Consider the following 15089-nt stretch of genomic DNA (forward strand, 5'->3'; position numbering starts at 1 on the left):
CAACCCCAGTACCTCCGTTAAAAAAGAAAATTAAAAAAAGTAAAAGTAACTGTCACAATTTAAAAGCAGTGCACGGTCCACCCTCCAAGCCTTCTCCTCACATCCCTGTCTCTTCTGTCCAAAGGACCTGAGGGTGGGGAAGGGGATAACAATGCTTTAGTAACCCTTGCATTTCTATTTTCCACCACCCCAGTCACACAAAATTAAAATAATATTCTTAAATATGGAAAACTGCCATTTTTCTCAATCTTCGGTAAAGTAATTTTTAGAAATCGTCAATCTGTTTTAAGACTCGTAACTTCAAATAGTAGACAAAAACAACATGAAATGTTTATTGAAAAATTTGGCTTCATGGTAAATCCCCTAAGCCCTTCTTCCAACCAGACTGTTACCTCTAGGCCCTAACTCTAGAGAAATTCCAGAATAAGCACTGTTCACTCCACCATTATACCTGAGTCTCTACCATGCTCTGAGAATAAAGAGAAAAAAGACACAGTCCCTGCTTCTGGGAGCTCCTAGGTGCACAGGACTCATCATGAAATGATGGCTGAGGAGGCGTGTTAAGAGGGCTTGGATAACGTTCAGCAGTGGGTGCTCGGGGCAGAGAGCCGGAACTGTAGCCAAGGCTCTCCCAGAGGAGGGAACCACTGTGGTGAGTTCTGAGATGCCCTAGAAGTGATCAGGTGAATGTATAATGTTAAGGCCATTTCTCCCTGGGGAGCTGCACATGCAAAGGAGGGAGGCCAAAGAGAGCCAGGTCACTTCCAGGAACTGCAAATAGTCTAGAAGTGAGCACAGGGTGTGGGAGGCAGGTGAGGCAACCAGGTGGAGAGATCACAGGTGCACATCACACAGGACTCTGTGTGCCTCCAAGGTAGAGGAGACATGCAAAGTGATCTAGAAAGAAAAAAGATAGAGGCAGGGAGAACTATTGGCAGGTTCATGTGAAGGCCTGTGAGGCCCTGCCAGGAGGAGAGAGAAGAAAACATTTCAGCAGGTGGACGGATTGGCCACAGAGGTGATGGAAGGGCAGGAAGAGGTCAAAGATGCCGGCCAGCTTTCTGGCTTTGGCAGTGTCCTAAATTATAGTGCCATTTCCTAAAACAAGAAGGGCAGGAAGAGGAGCAAGTCATGAGAGGAGACAACAGATTCAGTTCTGGCTGGGTGCCTGTGGGCTCCAGGAGAGATGTCCAGTAGGCAAATAAAAGTCTAGAAATCGGGAGAAAGTTCTAGGCTGAGCCAAGTAGTTTTCCTGCTTCAAGAGGCTAATGGGTGTGAGTGGACAAGCTCACGAGAAGAGATGTAGAGGGGTAGCTCTCACCGTCCTGCACATGGGAAGCATCTGGGAGCCTTTAAACATAGTGCTCCCCAGCCTGGTGTGAGGCCTTTGTACTCTTTATTGTTTTTTAAATACTTTCCTTTTTTGGGGGGGTAGTTAGCTTTATTTATTTTAATGGAGGTACTTGGAATTGAACCCAGGACCTCTTGCATGCTAAGCAAGTGCTCAGCCACTGAGCCATACCCTCCCCACCTTTTTTGTGTTTTTAGACATTAGCTCTACTGAGCAGACAGGGTTGAGGATCAACCTGTAGAGAGCAGAGAGCCTTGGGGTAGAGATCAAGGAGAAGCTTCCCAGAGCCCTGCAGACCCCAGCAGGGGCAGCCGGAGATGCAGGGAGCCTCGGATGGGCTGTGAGGAACATGAACTCAACACTCCCCAATGACAAACATGTTTCAAGCACCCACTTCCCAGCAGTGTTTCTTCTGAGTTTACTACTTTTCCAGTAATACTGGGTGAGAATAGAAATAATCTGGACACAGGGATCAAATTCAAATGCTGGTTCTGACCATTCTTAGCTGCGTGATTACTGATTAAAAGGTTACCGGTCTGCCACGTGTAAACTGGGGGACCTAGAACCGTGCTAGTGGGCTGCTGTGAGCGTAATGAAATGACAACTATAAAGGCACTCCTGACTCTCAGAGGTAATTGCTACTATTGTCCCCATTTGGGACACCAAGAAACAGAGTCACAGAAAGCTTCAAACATTTGCCCAAGATGAAGGTTAGGGTCAGGAATCAAGCCAATGACTTCGTGGATCCAGAGTCCAGGATCTTCTTACGAATAACACGGCACTGCCCAGGTTCCCTGCTCCAAAACCCGCATCCCTTTGGCTCAGTTCCATGGGGCCTGCACTGCACAGATGTCGTCACTGCCTGCCTGCCCGCCCGGTGTCTGACCCCGGCACTGCTCCCTCCATCTCACACACCGCTTCCTTGGGCACACCAACACTCACGAGGCCATTGCTGTGGGTACTCGGATGTTTACATGGAAACGCAGGTGGCAGCCCAGCTTTTTGCTATAGATGCTGCTGTCAATGGAGGCAAAGAGCTCACAGTTGGTTGCGGAGGCCACTTCTGGTATCCTCCTTGGCTGGAGAGCTGGATGGAATCCAGGTTCCCTCTGCAACTTAGACATCCAGCATGAGAGTTATGTAAGGCCATCTGGCCTCTCAACATAGAAATGATGCCCCCGCAGTCGTACTTAACATTGTAATTTCCTGGCTCCACCAGGGAGCAGAGGCCATGGCCTGTTGTCCACCAAGTTTTGTTTCCTTGCACAACAGCTACAAAGGGGTGAGTTAACACCAGACCAGAAAATCTACAAAGCCCTCGTGTACTATTTCCTGACACTTGCAGGTCACCCAAATACCCCAGATCCTCCAAGTAAACAACTAGAAAGAGGAACTGAGCTGGCTCGTCTGTCAGATCCCTGATGGCAGGACGGATTTGTCCTCTCCTGCTCTCGGGATCATCCGTTCTCCTTCTGTGTGCCCTTCCCCGATTGAAGGAGACTGTTCTTTGTTTATGGGCTATGGAGTATTTGTGGCTGTCTGACGAGAACCTTCAAAACTAGAGCTCTTGGTGAGAATGGAAGCATGGCACCCACGTCTCATGAGCTCAGCTACCGAACAGCCTCATCTAGCCAAGACTGTGGCCAAAACCAGGGGTCCATGCTGTTGAGTGTCGGGTCTGGAGAGCAATGCCTCCACCACTGAGAAGCTGCCCCACCACTTCTGCCCTTGTCCCCATCCAGGGGGAGGTGATGCATCCATGGGGTGAAAGCCTCAAGGGCACTAGGTGACTGTGGACCAAGCTGTGACTGGCTGGTCCTGCCCCCCAAGTGACCCATGTTATCCTCACATGCAGAAAATCCCCAAAGAAACCCCTGCTTGAGGGAATGGGTCACCTATAAGCCAACTGTCCTCGGGCCGCCTTAGAAGCAACACAGTATACACAGTGAGCCACCCACTCACTACAGTATCCAAGGCTCACAGTTCCCTCATGTGACACCATGTACCCCCAGCAAAAAGAAGACCCTTACTTTGTAATTGAATTGAGAATTCTACTGCCAACACTGCCTTCCACCTTCCACTTATGAAGTTCTTTCCACTGTGTCCCCTGCTCTGCAATTGTGCAATCAGTCCAGAGCTCCCTCATGAGACAGGAAGGAAGGGGCCGGGCAAATCCAATAAAGGAATGGCACAGCCTTTAGCACCAAGATGGTGGAAAAGTCAACTCCCAGTAGATCTTGAGCTTCAATACACACTCACCGAAATACAGCAGGATGCTAAATTGCACTCCCACAGGTCCCAGGACAGGTTCAAGGCTGACCATAAAATGTCAAAGGGTGAGTGGTGGCCCAATTTCTGGGAATCCCAACACCTTTCCTAAAGCAGTTGGAATATTCCTCCCACTTATTAGCATATGAAGATACTGAGTGCATAAAATCTAACAATCCCACACCTCGTGGTTGCTCTCTCTGCTGAGACATACAGCCCACACACTGTGGAGTGTGTATCTACTTTTACTTTAAACTGGAGCACCCAACCCCCACGCCTCATGGCCTTTCTGTTGCCTTCTGAAACAGCCCACTCTGTCTATGGTGTATATATCTCTCTGAATAAATCTACTTTTACTGAACTGTGGCTCTCGAATTCGTTGCTGGGCAAACCAAGGACCCACACTTGGTGAGGTGCATCCCAGGGACCCAAATACGACCTGGGATATGGCCATCCTCTCCCCCACATTTTCCTGTATCATACATTCCTTCCCAAAGTATCTCACCTTGTGCACTCCAAAATAGACAGCACTTATGTGTCCTGACCAGGATCTGCTCCTGCGTGTATCATTTTTATTTCCACTAGAACATCAACTTCAGGAGGACAGGGATTTGGTTCTGTTCACAAAGGAAGCACCAGCACATCACAGGTGCTGGAGAAGTATTAGCTGAATGAATGAGCTGTGGGAAGTCCTGGGATTTCCACCTGGAACTCCTAGCCTCTTGGGTCCCAGCTGACTACAGGTGCTCCCTGCTACTCATGGCTGACCTCTTGCCACCACTCTCTGCTCTGCCATCACCTGAGCTGGGATGAGCTGAGATGGGCACACACCCCGGAGAGCATGGCGCATGGTTCATGCCGTTGCAACACTCTCCCCTTGACTGTTAGAGGTTACTTAGGATGGACAAACTGAAGGCAGCACCATGTGCACCGCCCTACCCCACAACTCACTTGAAGCACCAGGACTGCACACAGGGGAAACGCTGGCCCTTTGCAACCTAAGGAGAGGGACTATGGGTGAGAAGAGGGTCTCTGTCAACTAACATTCTCTTTACAAGCCCAGTCTTAGGAAAGCTCTTTAAAGATACTTTTTGTATCTTCCTTGTGTTTCTGTAATCCCTCTAGATTTTGTCATTTTAATCTACACATCAGAAATACAGATATTCTTGAAATCTCTATTGATTTTCAATGAAGAAAATCCTCAATTTCCTACACTGCTAAGAAAATTACTGCATTTTATTTAAAAAAAGCAGCTTCCTTTCATGACTTCCTATCTTCAAACACCTAATTTCACAAGAATCAGTGAAGCAGGACATGAAAATCATGCTGTGCTTTATCACCTACAGTTGGGCAGGGATGAAATGAATGAGTACTGATCTCATGAGACGGGAAGGCTGGGGCTGTATTATTCCAGCTACAGAAGGAAGGGTCCGTATCTGTGAGGGTGAGGAAGGACCAAGGATGAGAAACCAACATTTTCTAACCCATTTCTCTTTTTCAGAGTCCCAGACAAAGCAGTGTGATTGTATCAACTAAAACAAGAACATCGGCACCCTTCTAAATGCACGCTACAACTTTACTACTACACACGGCACTCTGTCACTGACCTAAAGGCTGATGACAGCCAAGAAATTTGCAGGGATCTTATTCTGTTCTCATCCCTTTTTGTCTTTGGAACTTCAGGATATTTGCCTCCTCTCCCTGAGTGTCATTTTCCTCATCCTTCAAATGGGAGTGTAACAGTCATTCATTTGCTCAGGGTCTATTCGACAACTGGAGACGGCTTATGAAAACAACAACAACAAAAAAAGCAAAACAGCAATTCTGATCTGTGCTGTCTTCCTCCTCCTCCCTGAACATGAATGGCATCTATCACTGAATCCCGAACTTAAGGAGTAGTTCTGATGAGGAAGTCACAGGACTGCTGTGTAACAGAGAAATGACCTGGTGAAAAAGAATGAGTTGCCAGCAAATCCTCAAAACCCATAAGGGTGCAAACCCTGGGAGCTACAGTCATGGGTGGGAGTTCCTTGGTTCCCCATTTCACAAATGGGGAGAACTTTGCAGGGTCCATGAAAGACACAGATAGCCCAGTAAAACCACACCATGTTTTGGAGTACACCAGGGCCACGTCGCTGCTGACCTGTACTTCTTTGTGTCCCAGAGCAAGAGCCCTGGGCAGGGGTGACTGTGTTTGAGGCTGGAAAAGAACTTTCTGTTCTGTCTCTATTGCTTTATCTCTTCCTGCAATAAAACAACTGGTAGGACTCTGGTGGGGAGCAATATACCCACATTCTCTGGCAAACCACACACCAGGCAGCTCTAGCTGATCTGAGAGAGGACTCTTCAATGAACATATATACACCAAAGTCAGGCAGAAGGCTGCCTGTGACCTTGGGAATCCAAACCAGCTTGTCCTCTTAATCAGGATATTAGACATCTAAAAAAAATGTGCACCAGATGAAGACGATGCATTAGACAGCGTTGGTGTTTATGGCCAGCAGTATCTAAGGACAAGTCATGCTCTGGCAGATGGGAGCATTTTGGTTGCTTTCAGAGTTTGCTACTGAAGGGCTGGGACATTTCATTGGGCCTTGAATCTCCAGACCTCTTTACTCACAAAGGCAGACAAGTTAGGTGAGCCAGCTCAGCCTTTATTCCAACTTCGTAACCAAAATGTTATGAGGTTGAAAATACATTTCTCAGACTCTTCTGCAGCAAGGGTTCCAGATGTGGCTTTAAAAATGCCCATCAGAGATTGAGATTTGCAAATATTAACTACTATATATAAAAATAGCTAAAAAAACTAAATTTCTTCTGTATAGCACAGGGAACTATATTTAATATCTTGTAATAACTTTTAATGAAAAATAATATGGAAAGGAATTCATACATATATATTTGTATATGAATGACTGGAACATTGTGCTGTACATCAGAAATTGACACATTGTAACTGACTGTACTTCAAATAAAAAAATATATATAAATATATATATATAATGCCCATCAGCAGCTTCTGAGTGTCACTTAAAGCAGAAAACCAGATGAATGGAGGCAAAGGTGGGTGGAGGAGCTACGTTATTTTGCTGGGGTGGATGCAGCGGGCATGGCAGAGATCTAGAAGGAATGCTCACAACAGCCACTTACTGATCTGCAAGTGAGTTAGGGTAATAGCTTCCTGAAACCCTCCCCACCCCTCCTGATGAGCCAGGTGTCTCGCGTTTCTCTGGAAATCACTAGGCACAGCCTGGGACTCAAAGGTAAAAATTAAAAACTGCAGTAAGGTAGCGAAGAGGCTGGCAGGACTTGTTGGACAAAAGTAGGTCAGAATCAATAAAGAATGGGGAGGGGATACAACATGGGCTGAGGACCCTGATTACAGTTGTGGATTGTCTGTGTTAAGGACTCTAAGTCAGTATGAGTAGATGGATTGGTGTGGACTAAAATGGTGGCCATTGTTCAGATAAATATGTGATTTGGACTTTATTTATTAGAGGAGGGATTTTTTTCCCCCTTCAACATTGATCATTTCTAGGGAGCAGAAAAATACTCTGCCACACAACATCTAAGTGCAAAAGAGATGCTACGGGATGGTGGTGGTGTGAAAAATTTCAGTCCCGCAGTTCCAAGGTTTCCTTAATGAGGTTCACAGCAGTTGGTACTTAAAATAAAATAAGGTACTTATAATAAAGACATCATCATATGTACATATCCTTAAAGATACACATATGGTGCTATAAGTGGGCCTGAAATGTGTTCTACATTCTAAAATCCGATGAAATAAAATCAGTAGCTCAATATGCCTCTCGGCTCTATAAACATGATGTAGCTAATGATCACAGAAAACAAAATCAGCTAGTAAATTTGAAATTTGTCTTTTCCAGTGTCAAAGATAATATTTTTTGCTTTACTTAAAAAGCATTTTTTTAATTAGGACTGTCAGTGTCCATTGGTATATGGGGTTCAGTAGATATGTTCAGATGTTCTAGACAGTGAATCAGAGCAAAGACTGAGGTTTAGACAGTAGTTAAATGCCTCACCCGTGTAATCAGCATCCACATATTGCTATACTGAAAATCCTTAAAACTGAGAACTTCATTAAAACAACTAAAAGAAAGGGAAAAAATAGCCACAGACTAATGGAAGATTTGTAACGTGTAAAAATGACAAAGGGCTATTCATGAGCATATTCTTAAAACCCCTACACTTTAATAAGTAAAACAACAAACGGACAACAGGTTGCACACTTCTCCCTGTAGGAGAAGCCATGCAGATGGACTCTTATGTGAATGGGGCTGGAGCTGTAGAATTAGTTACTCTTGCAAGTAACTCAGTTAAAAACAAATGCAAATGGGATACACTTCTACAATATCTGAGTAAAAATCTTGGAAAACTTACTCCTCTGTTAAGCAATGACAATGGCAAAATTTGTCAAAATTAACCTCTGCAGAACTCTGGAAATTTAACCAAGGCTTCCAGCAATACGGGGAATGTTTATTTGAGAAAAAATAACAGCTAAATCTCCATAAAGATAGTCAGTTTTGTCATATCGTAAATTGATCTACCCCATCCCCATATCCTCACCTAAATGGTGGCCTTTAAAAGCAACAGTCTCACAATCAAGGAAGGGGCAGAAGTGATTTGAAGTTACCCAAAAAATCCGCCCCCAGAGAGCTGTCACTAATTCACCTATCTCAAACTCATGCTGTGCAAACAGCCTGTCCCCAGAGTGTTTGTGGAAAACAATCAGCAGTGAGTAACTTTACAACTGCATGAGGCAGTGGTACCAGTACAGGCTAATTAGATGCTGACTAGGAAACTTAGAAGGCAAAATTGAGTATTGAGACTTTCTGGGGGTGGAGGTAGTGTTAAATAGCTCAAAAAAATTCTGAGAATTGTAGAAGGCCGTACACATGTGTGGCATATGGCAAGGAAAGATCTGAGAAAATCTTAAGCCTTCAACTCTGGCTGAACTTGAGGTTCTGCATAAGCAAGAACTAAAGGCTACAGAATAGCTGCAGACTGCCTGCCGGTGCTGAGGGCATCCCTCAGCACGCAGGCACACAGCCACCTGGCAACAGCTCAAACGATTGGCTCCAGGCATTGAAAGAATTCACTGTCCAATCATTATTACAGTGATGACAACTAGGCTTTCTGCACACATACAGATCTCATGGCCATGCATGATAAAGAATACAGACTTTACAGATTTTGTTCAGGAAAGTAACTAAATAAATATCTGCAGCAGCAATGACAATGGAAACAATGATAAACCCTGGAGATGAGGAAAATCTGGCTTTCAGATCTGCCATATTGTAATATTTTAAATGTCCAGTTTTCAACAGAAAATTACAAGATGTACAAAGAAACAGAAAAGTTTGGCCATAACACAGGGGAGAAAGTAGTCAATAGAAACTCCCTGAGGAAACCCAGACACTGGACTTACTAGACAAAGACATAAATAAGGAATTACACATATGATCAAAGAGCTAACCGAAACCATGCCTAAAGAATTTAAGTATGTGAACATCTCATTGTACAGAGAATATCAATAGATAAAATTTACATTAAAAACCAACTGGACATTCTAGAGGTACAAATATATTGACTAAAATGAAAAATTCAATAAGAGATTTCTCTGTAGATATGAACTTGTTGAAGAAAAAGTCAGTTAATTTAAAACTACTGAGATTATCCAGTCTGTGGAACAGAAAGAAAAAGGAATGAAAAAAAATGAACACTGTGTCAGAGATAGGTTGGACACCATCAACAATACCAATACACATATAATGTGAGCGCCAGAAAGAAGGAGAGAAAAAAAGGGGTAGAAAAAGTATATAAAGAAATAATGGCTGAAAACTTCCCAAATTTGATGAAAACATTAATTTGTACATCCCAGCAGCTCAACAAACTCCACGTGGTATGAACGTAGAGACATCGAAAATAGGCACATCAGACTAAGTGTGTCAAAAGAGAAGAACCAAGAATCTTGACAGCAGAAAGAGAAAAGAGGCTCAACATATTCAAAGGCTCCTCAGTAAGACAGTTGATTTCTCATCAAAAACCATGGAGACCAGAAGGCAGTGGGATGGTATCGTCAAAGTGATAAAAGGAAAATACTGTCACCAAGTATTTTATAGCCAGCAAAATGATTCTTCAAAAAAAAAAAAAAAGAAGAAATTAACACACTCCTACAAAATCTGAAAGGATCCATTGCTAGCAGGCCTGCCCTACAAGAAATACTAAGGATAGTCCAGCAGGTGTAAATGAAAAGACACTCACCTGAAAAATAAAGAGCACTACTACATGAGTAAGAAAATAAAACAGTATAAATACAGTATTACATGTACGTGTTTTCTTCTAATTGATGTAAAGGACAACTGCATAAAACAATACTTATGAAACTGTGTAGATGCACTTATAAATGCATAAAGGTGTAACTTGTATGACAGTGACAGCATGAGGAGGGGGAGGGAAAAGATTGATATCAAAGCAAAGTTTTTGTGTACTATTGAAATTAAGTTGGCATTCATGTGAACTAGATTGGTTTAAAACAAGATGTTAATAATAATCTCCAGGGCAATGGAGGAGAAGGAGGAGGAGGAAGAGGAGGAGGAGGAGAAGAAAAAGATAAAATAAACAACAAATTAAAATGGCACACTTGAAAATGCCTACTTTGTACAAAAAAGTGTAGTAATAGAGCATTGGGGAAATAAAAAGACATATAGAAAGCAGATAGCAGATGTAACTTCAACCTGATAAGAAATTACATTAATGTAAATGAATTAAATATTCTAATCAAAATAGTAAAGGCAGAAATAAATGGAATAGAGAATAGATGAATAACAGAGAATAATCAACAAAAAGAAAAGTTGGTTCTTTGAAAAGATCAAGAAAATTGACAAATTTTTAGCTAGTACTGAAGAAAAAAAGAGAGAAGGTTCAAATTACTAATATGAGAAATGAAAGGAAGGATGTCACTACTGCCCTTACAAAAATAACAAGGAATATAAGGGAATACCATGAATACTTGTATAGCCAATAAATGAGATAATCTAGATGAAATGAATAAATTCCTAGAAGGATATGTTACTAAATCTAATTCAAGGAGAGATAGAAAAGTCAAATAATCCTACAATAAATAGTGACTGAAATAGTAATTCAAAACATTCCCACAAGGAAATGCTAGGCCCGTATGGCTTTGCTGGTGAATTCCATCAACTACTTAAAGAAAAAACAAAAACAAAAAACAAACAAACAAAAAAATGCTTCACAAACTCGTCTAAAAATAAAGAGGTGGGCACACTTCCCAATTCATTCAATGACACGAGTATCACACTGATACCAAAACCAGACAAAGGCATCACAAGAAAACTAAAGACTATCTCTTATGGATATAAATGCAAAAGTCCTCAACAGAATACAAGCAAATCCAATCCATTAACATATAAAATAGACCACAATTCAGTGGGATGTATCCAGGTATGCAAAGGCACTTCAACATACAAGTCAATTCATGTAATATGCCATATTAATAGAATAATAGATAAAAACTAGGAATAGAAGAGAACTTCCTCAACTTGACAGAGAACATCTATGAAAAACCTGGAGCAAAGATCATACATAATGGTGAAAGACTGAATTATTTCCTCCCAAAATCAACATTGTACTAGAGGTTCTAGTCAAAGCAAACAGACAAAGAAAATAAAGCCTCTAGATTAGAAAGAAAGAAATAAAACTATTTCAATTCCAGATGACATGATATTATACATTGAAATCACAAGGAATCCACAAAGAAAAAAGAGAGAGAGAGAGAGAAAAAAAAAACTATTAGAATTAACAAAATAGTTTGACCAAAATTGTAAGACACAAATCGATATATAAAAAAGTAATTATATTTCTATACAACAGCAGTGAATAATCTAAAAATAAAATGTAGGAAACATTTTCATTTACAATAGCATCAAAAAGAATAAAATACTTAGGAATATTAAGAAAAATATGTGGAATACTGAGGAAAATGTCTGAAACTTGTATATTGAAAACTAAAATACTACTGATAGAAGTTAAAAATGACCTAAAATAAATGGAAAGCTCTTCTGTGTTCATGGATCAGAAGCCTTATCATTGTTAGGATGGCATTTGTCCTCAAAATGACCTATAGATTCAATGCAAATCTGGCTTTTTGGGAGAAATGAGCAAACTGTTCCTAAAACTATGGAAATGCAAGATACCCAGAATAGTCAAAACAATCTTGAAAAAGAACAAAGTTTTGAAGTTTCCAAATTCAAAACTCAGTAACAAAATGGTAATCCATACAGTGTGGTACTTGCATAAAGGACACACAAATAGATTGAGAGAAAAGAACTGAGAGTCCATAAACAAACTCTTACACGTAGCCAGTTAATTTTTCATAAAGGTTCCATGACAATCCAATGGGGAAAAATTAATCTTTACAAAAATGATGCTGGGACACCTGAACATACACCTGGAAAGAAAGAAAACTGAACTTTTACCTTAACACCATTTATTAAATTTAACTCAAAATAAATCACAGACCTGAAACTATAAATCTTTTAGATAATGAACAATGAGAAAATCTTCAGGATTTTGAAGTACAAATACTTCTAAGATATGACAGCAAAAGCACAAACAACAAAAGAAAAAAAATCAAGTAAACTGGACTTCAGTAAAATTAAACACTTCTGTGCTTCAAAGGGCTTCATCAAGAAAGTAAGAAGACAATCCACAGAATGGATGAAAATATTTCCAATATTTTCCCTGATAAGGGACTTTTTATCCAGAATAGACAAAGGAGACTTAAAACATGACAATACAAAGACAAATACAATTAAAATTGGCAAAGAATTTGAATAGATGTTTCTCCAAAGAAGACATACAAATGGGAAATAAGCACATAAAAAGATGTTCAACATCAGTAGGCATTAGGGAAACAGAAATCAAAAGCACAATGACATGCCACTTCATACCAACTAGGATGACAAATATATATGATATATGATATATAAATATGTATCTATAAACCCGGTAATAAAAAGTGTTGATGAGGATGTGGAGAAACTGGACTCCTCATACATTACTACTGGAAATATAAAATGGTGCAGTCACTTTAAAAACTACTTTAGCAATTCCTCAAAATGTTAAAAGTAGAATACATCCCAGCAATTCCATTTTTTGATATATCCTGAGGAGAACTGAAAATATGTGTTCACACAAAAACTTGTCCATGAGCATTTACAGCAGAATTATTCATCATCAACTGATGGATGGATAAGCAAAGTGGTGTATTTATAACAATGGCATATTATTTGAACACAAAAAGGACTTTGGGTACTGATATATGCTACACCATGGATGAGTCTTGACAACGTCACACTAAATGAAAGACGGCAATCAAAAAAGGCAGCATACTGTATGGTTCTACTTATATGAAATGCCCAGAACAGGCAAATCCGTAGAGACAGAAAGTAGAGTGGTGGCTGCTGGGGTCTAAGGGAAAGGAAGTTTAGGGAGTGACTTACTAAAGACTACTGGTTCTTTTGGGAGTGATGGCTACAAAACCCTGAAATGTACTTAAAATCTAATGCACAATTTCAAAGGCTGCATTTTATGGTATGTGAATTATATATCCATAAAGCTATTACTCTTGAAGCTGAGCCCACATATGGAGCAACTGGCCAAGCACTGACTGCAGCATCTGGAGGGGGAGTGACCCACCCACCCACCACAAAGGAAAGGATCACCTGACCCAGTGTTGGAGGGGTGCAATCTTCTTGCCGACAGACACTGTGAGCAGCACAGACAAGGGGGCCAACAGAGCAAGGTGAGTTCGTGAAACAGGGCGAAGACACAAAGGCCTCTCAATAAAACCATTAAGAGCACACAGTCTCTAGGAGAACACATCTTTGTTTTTAAAATCTTTTTATATCTGTTTTATACCTATTACATATTTAATCTTTATTTTTAAACAGTTCTATATGTTTACAATTCTCATTTCATTTTTAATTCTCTTGGTTTTGATCTGTTATTTATTAGTCACAGGTTTCAAATATTGTATTTTGAATTTTCTCTTCTTTTTATTAAGATTCTTAAAAGATATCTCAACTCGATTCCTATTCTGCTTCAAATTGCTCTTCTATTATTGATTATACACTGTTTTCAAACCTTCATTTCCTCCATTCTTTTAAAATTCTCTCTCTCTCTCTTTTAAGTTTTATTCCCACATAGGCTTTATATAGATAAATAAATAAACTCCTTTAAGGACCACAATAGATAACTGATACTCCTTAAGCCACAGTGCCAGAGAGATATGAGCAGAATGAAGAAGCAGAGGAAGTCCTGCCAATTAAAAGAGCAAGAGAAATCCCCTCAAAGAACGATCAATAAAATAGACATTGATGGCCTACTAGATCAAGATTTCAAAAAAGAAGTGATCAAATTACTGAAGGAACTAAAAGAGATAGTCTTTAGAGACATAAAATATATCAAAAACAAAATAGAAGCTATAAAGAAGAGCCAAGTAGAATTGGTAAATTCATTGGCTGAAATGAGATCTGACCTAAAGGCTGCACAAAGCAGGCTAGATAATGCAGCAGAACGAATAAGTGACCTAGAAGACAGGACAACAGAAAGCACCCAATCAGAACAGCTGAGAGAAAAACAAATATAAAACAATGAAAACAATATAAGGAACCTATGGGATAATATAAAGCATGCCAATCTATGCATAATAGGGGTTCCAGAAGGGGAAGAAAGAACAAAGGGGATGGAAAAGGTAATTAAAGAAATCATGACTGAAAACTTCCCAAACTTAAAGAAGGAATCAGACACCCAAGCACAGGAGGATCAGAGGGTCCCAAACAGGAAGAGCCCAAAGAGAAACATGCCAAGATATATCATAAATCAAGATGGCTAGACTGAAGGATAAAGAAATGATCCTAAAGGCAGCAAGAGGAAAACAAAGAGTGAGTTACAAGAGAAGGCTCTCAGCTGATTTCTCTACAGAAACACTACAGGCCAGAAGGGAGTGGCAAGATATATTCAAAGTCCTGAATGAAAAAAAAAAGATGCAGCCTAGGATACTGTCTCCAGCAAGGCTATCCTTTAGAATAGAAGGAGAGATAAAGAATTTTACAGAGAAGCAAAACTAAAAGAATTTAGCAACACTAAACCCATGCTAAAAGAAATATTGAAAGGTCTACTCTAAATAGAAAAGAAGCAGGATGCTACAGAAATGAGAATTCATGACTGTGAGAGTATTTTTCCTTTCTTTTTTTTTTTTTTAAATCTTGTTCTCAGTAGGATGGGTTTGAGATTACATTAATATCTGTTTACTACACACAGTTACAGTAATTGGTTAACAGACTTACAAAAAAGTGTAATCACAAGCCAAAATCTTACAAGTGAGTCAAAAAACTAAATACAATACAAAGGAAAATTACCATAC

This window comes from Camelus dromedarius, chromosome 23 (assembly GCF_036321535.1).
Source record: "Camelus dromedarius isolate mCamDro1 chromosome 23, mCamDro1.pat, whole genome shotgun sequence".
NCBI lineage: Eukaryota > Metazoa > Chordata > Mammalia > Artiodactyla > Camelidae > Camelus > Camelus dromedarius.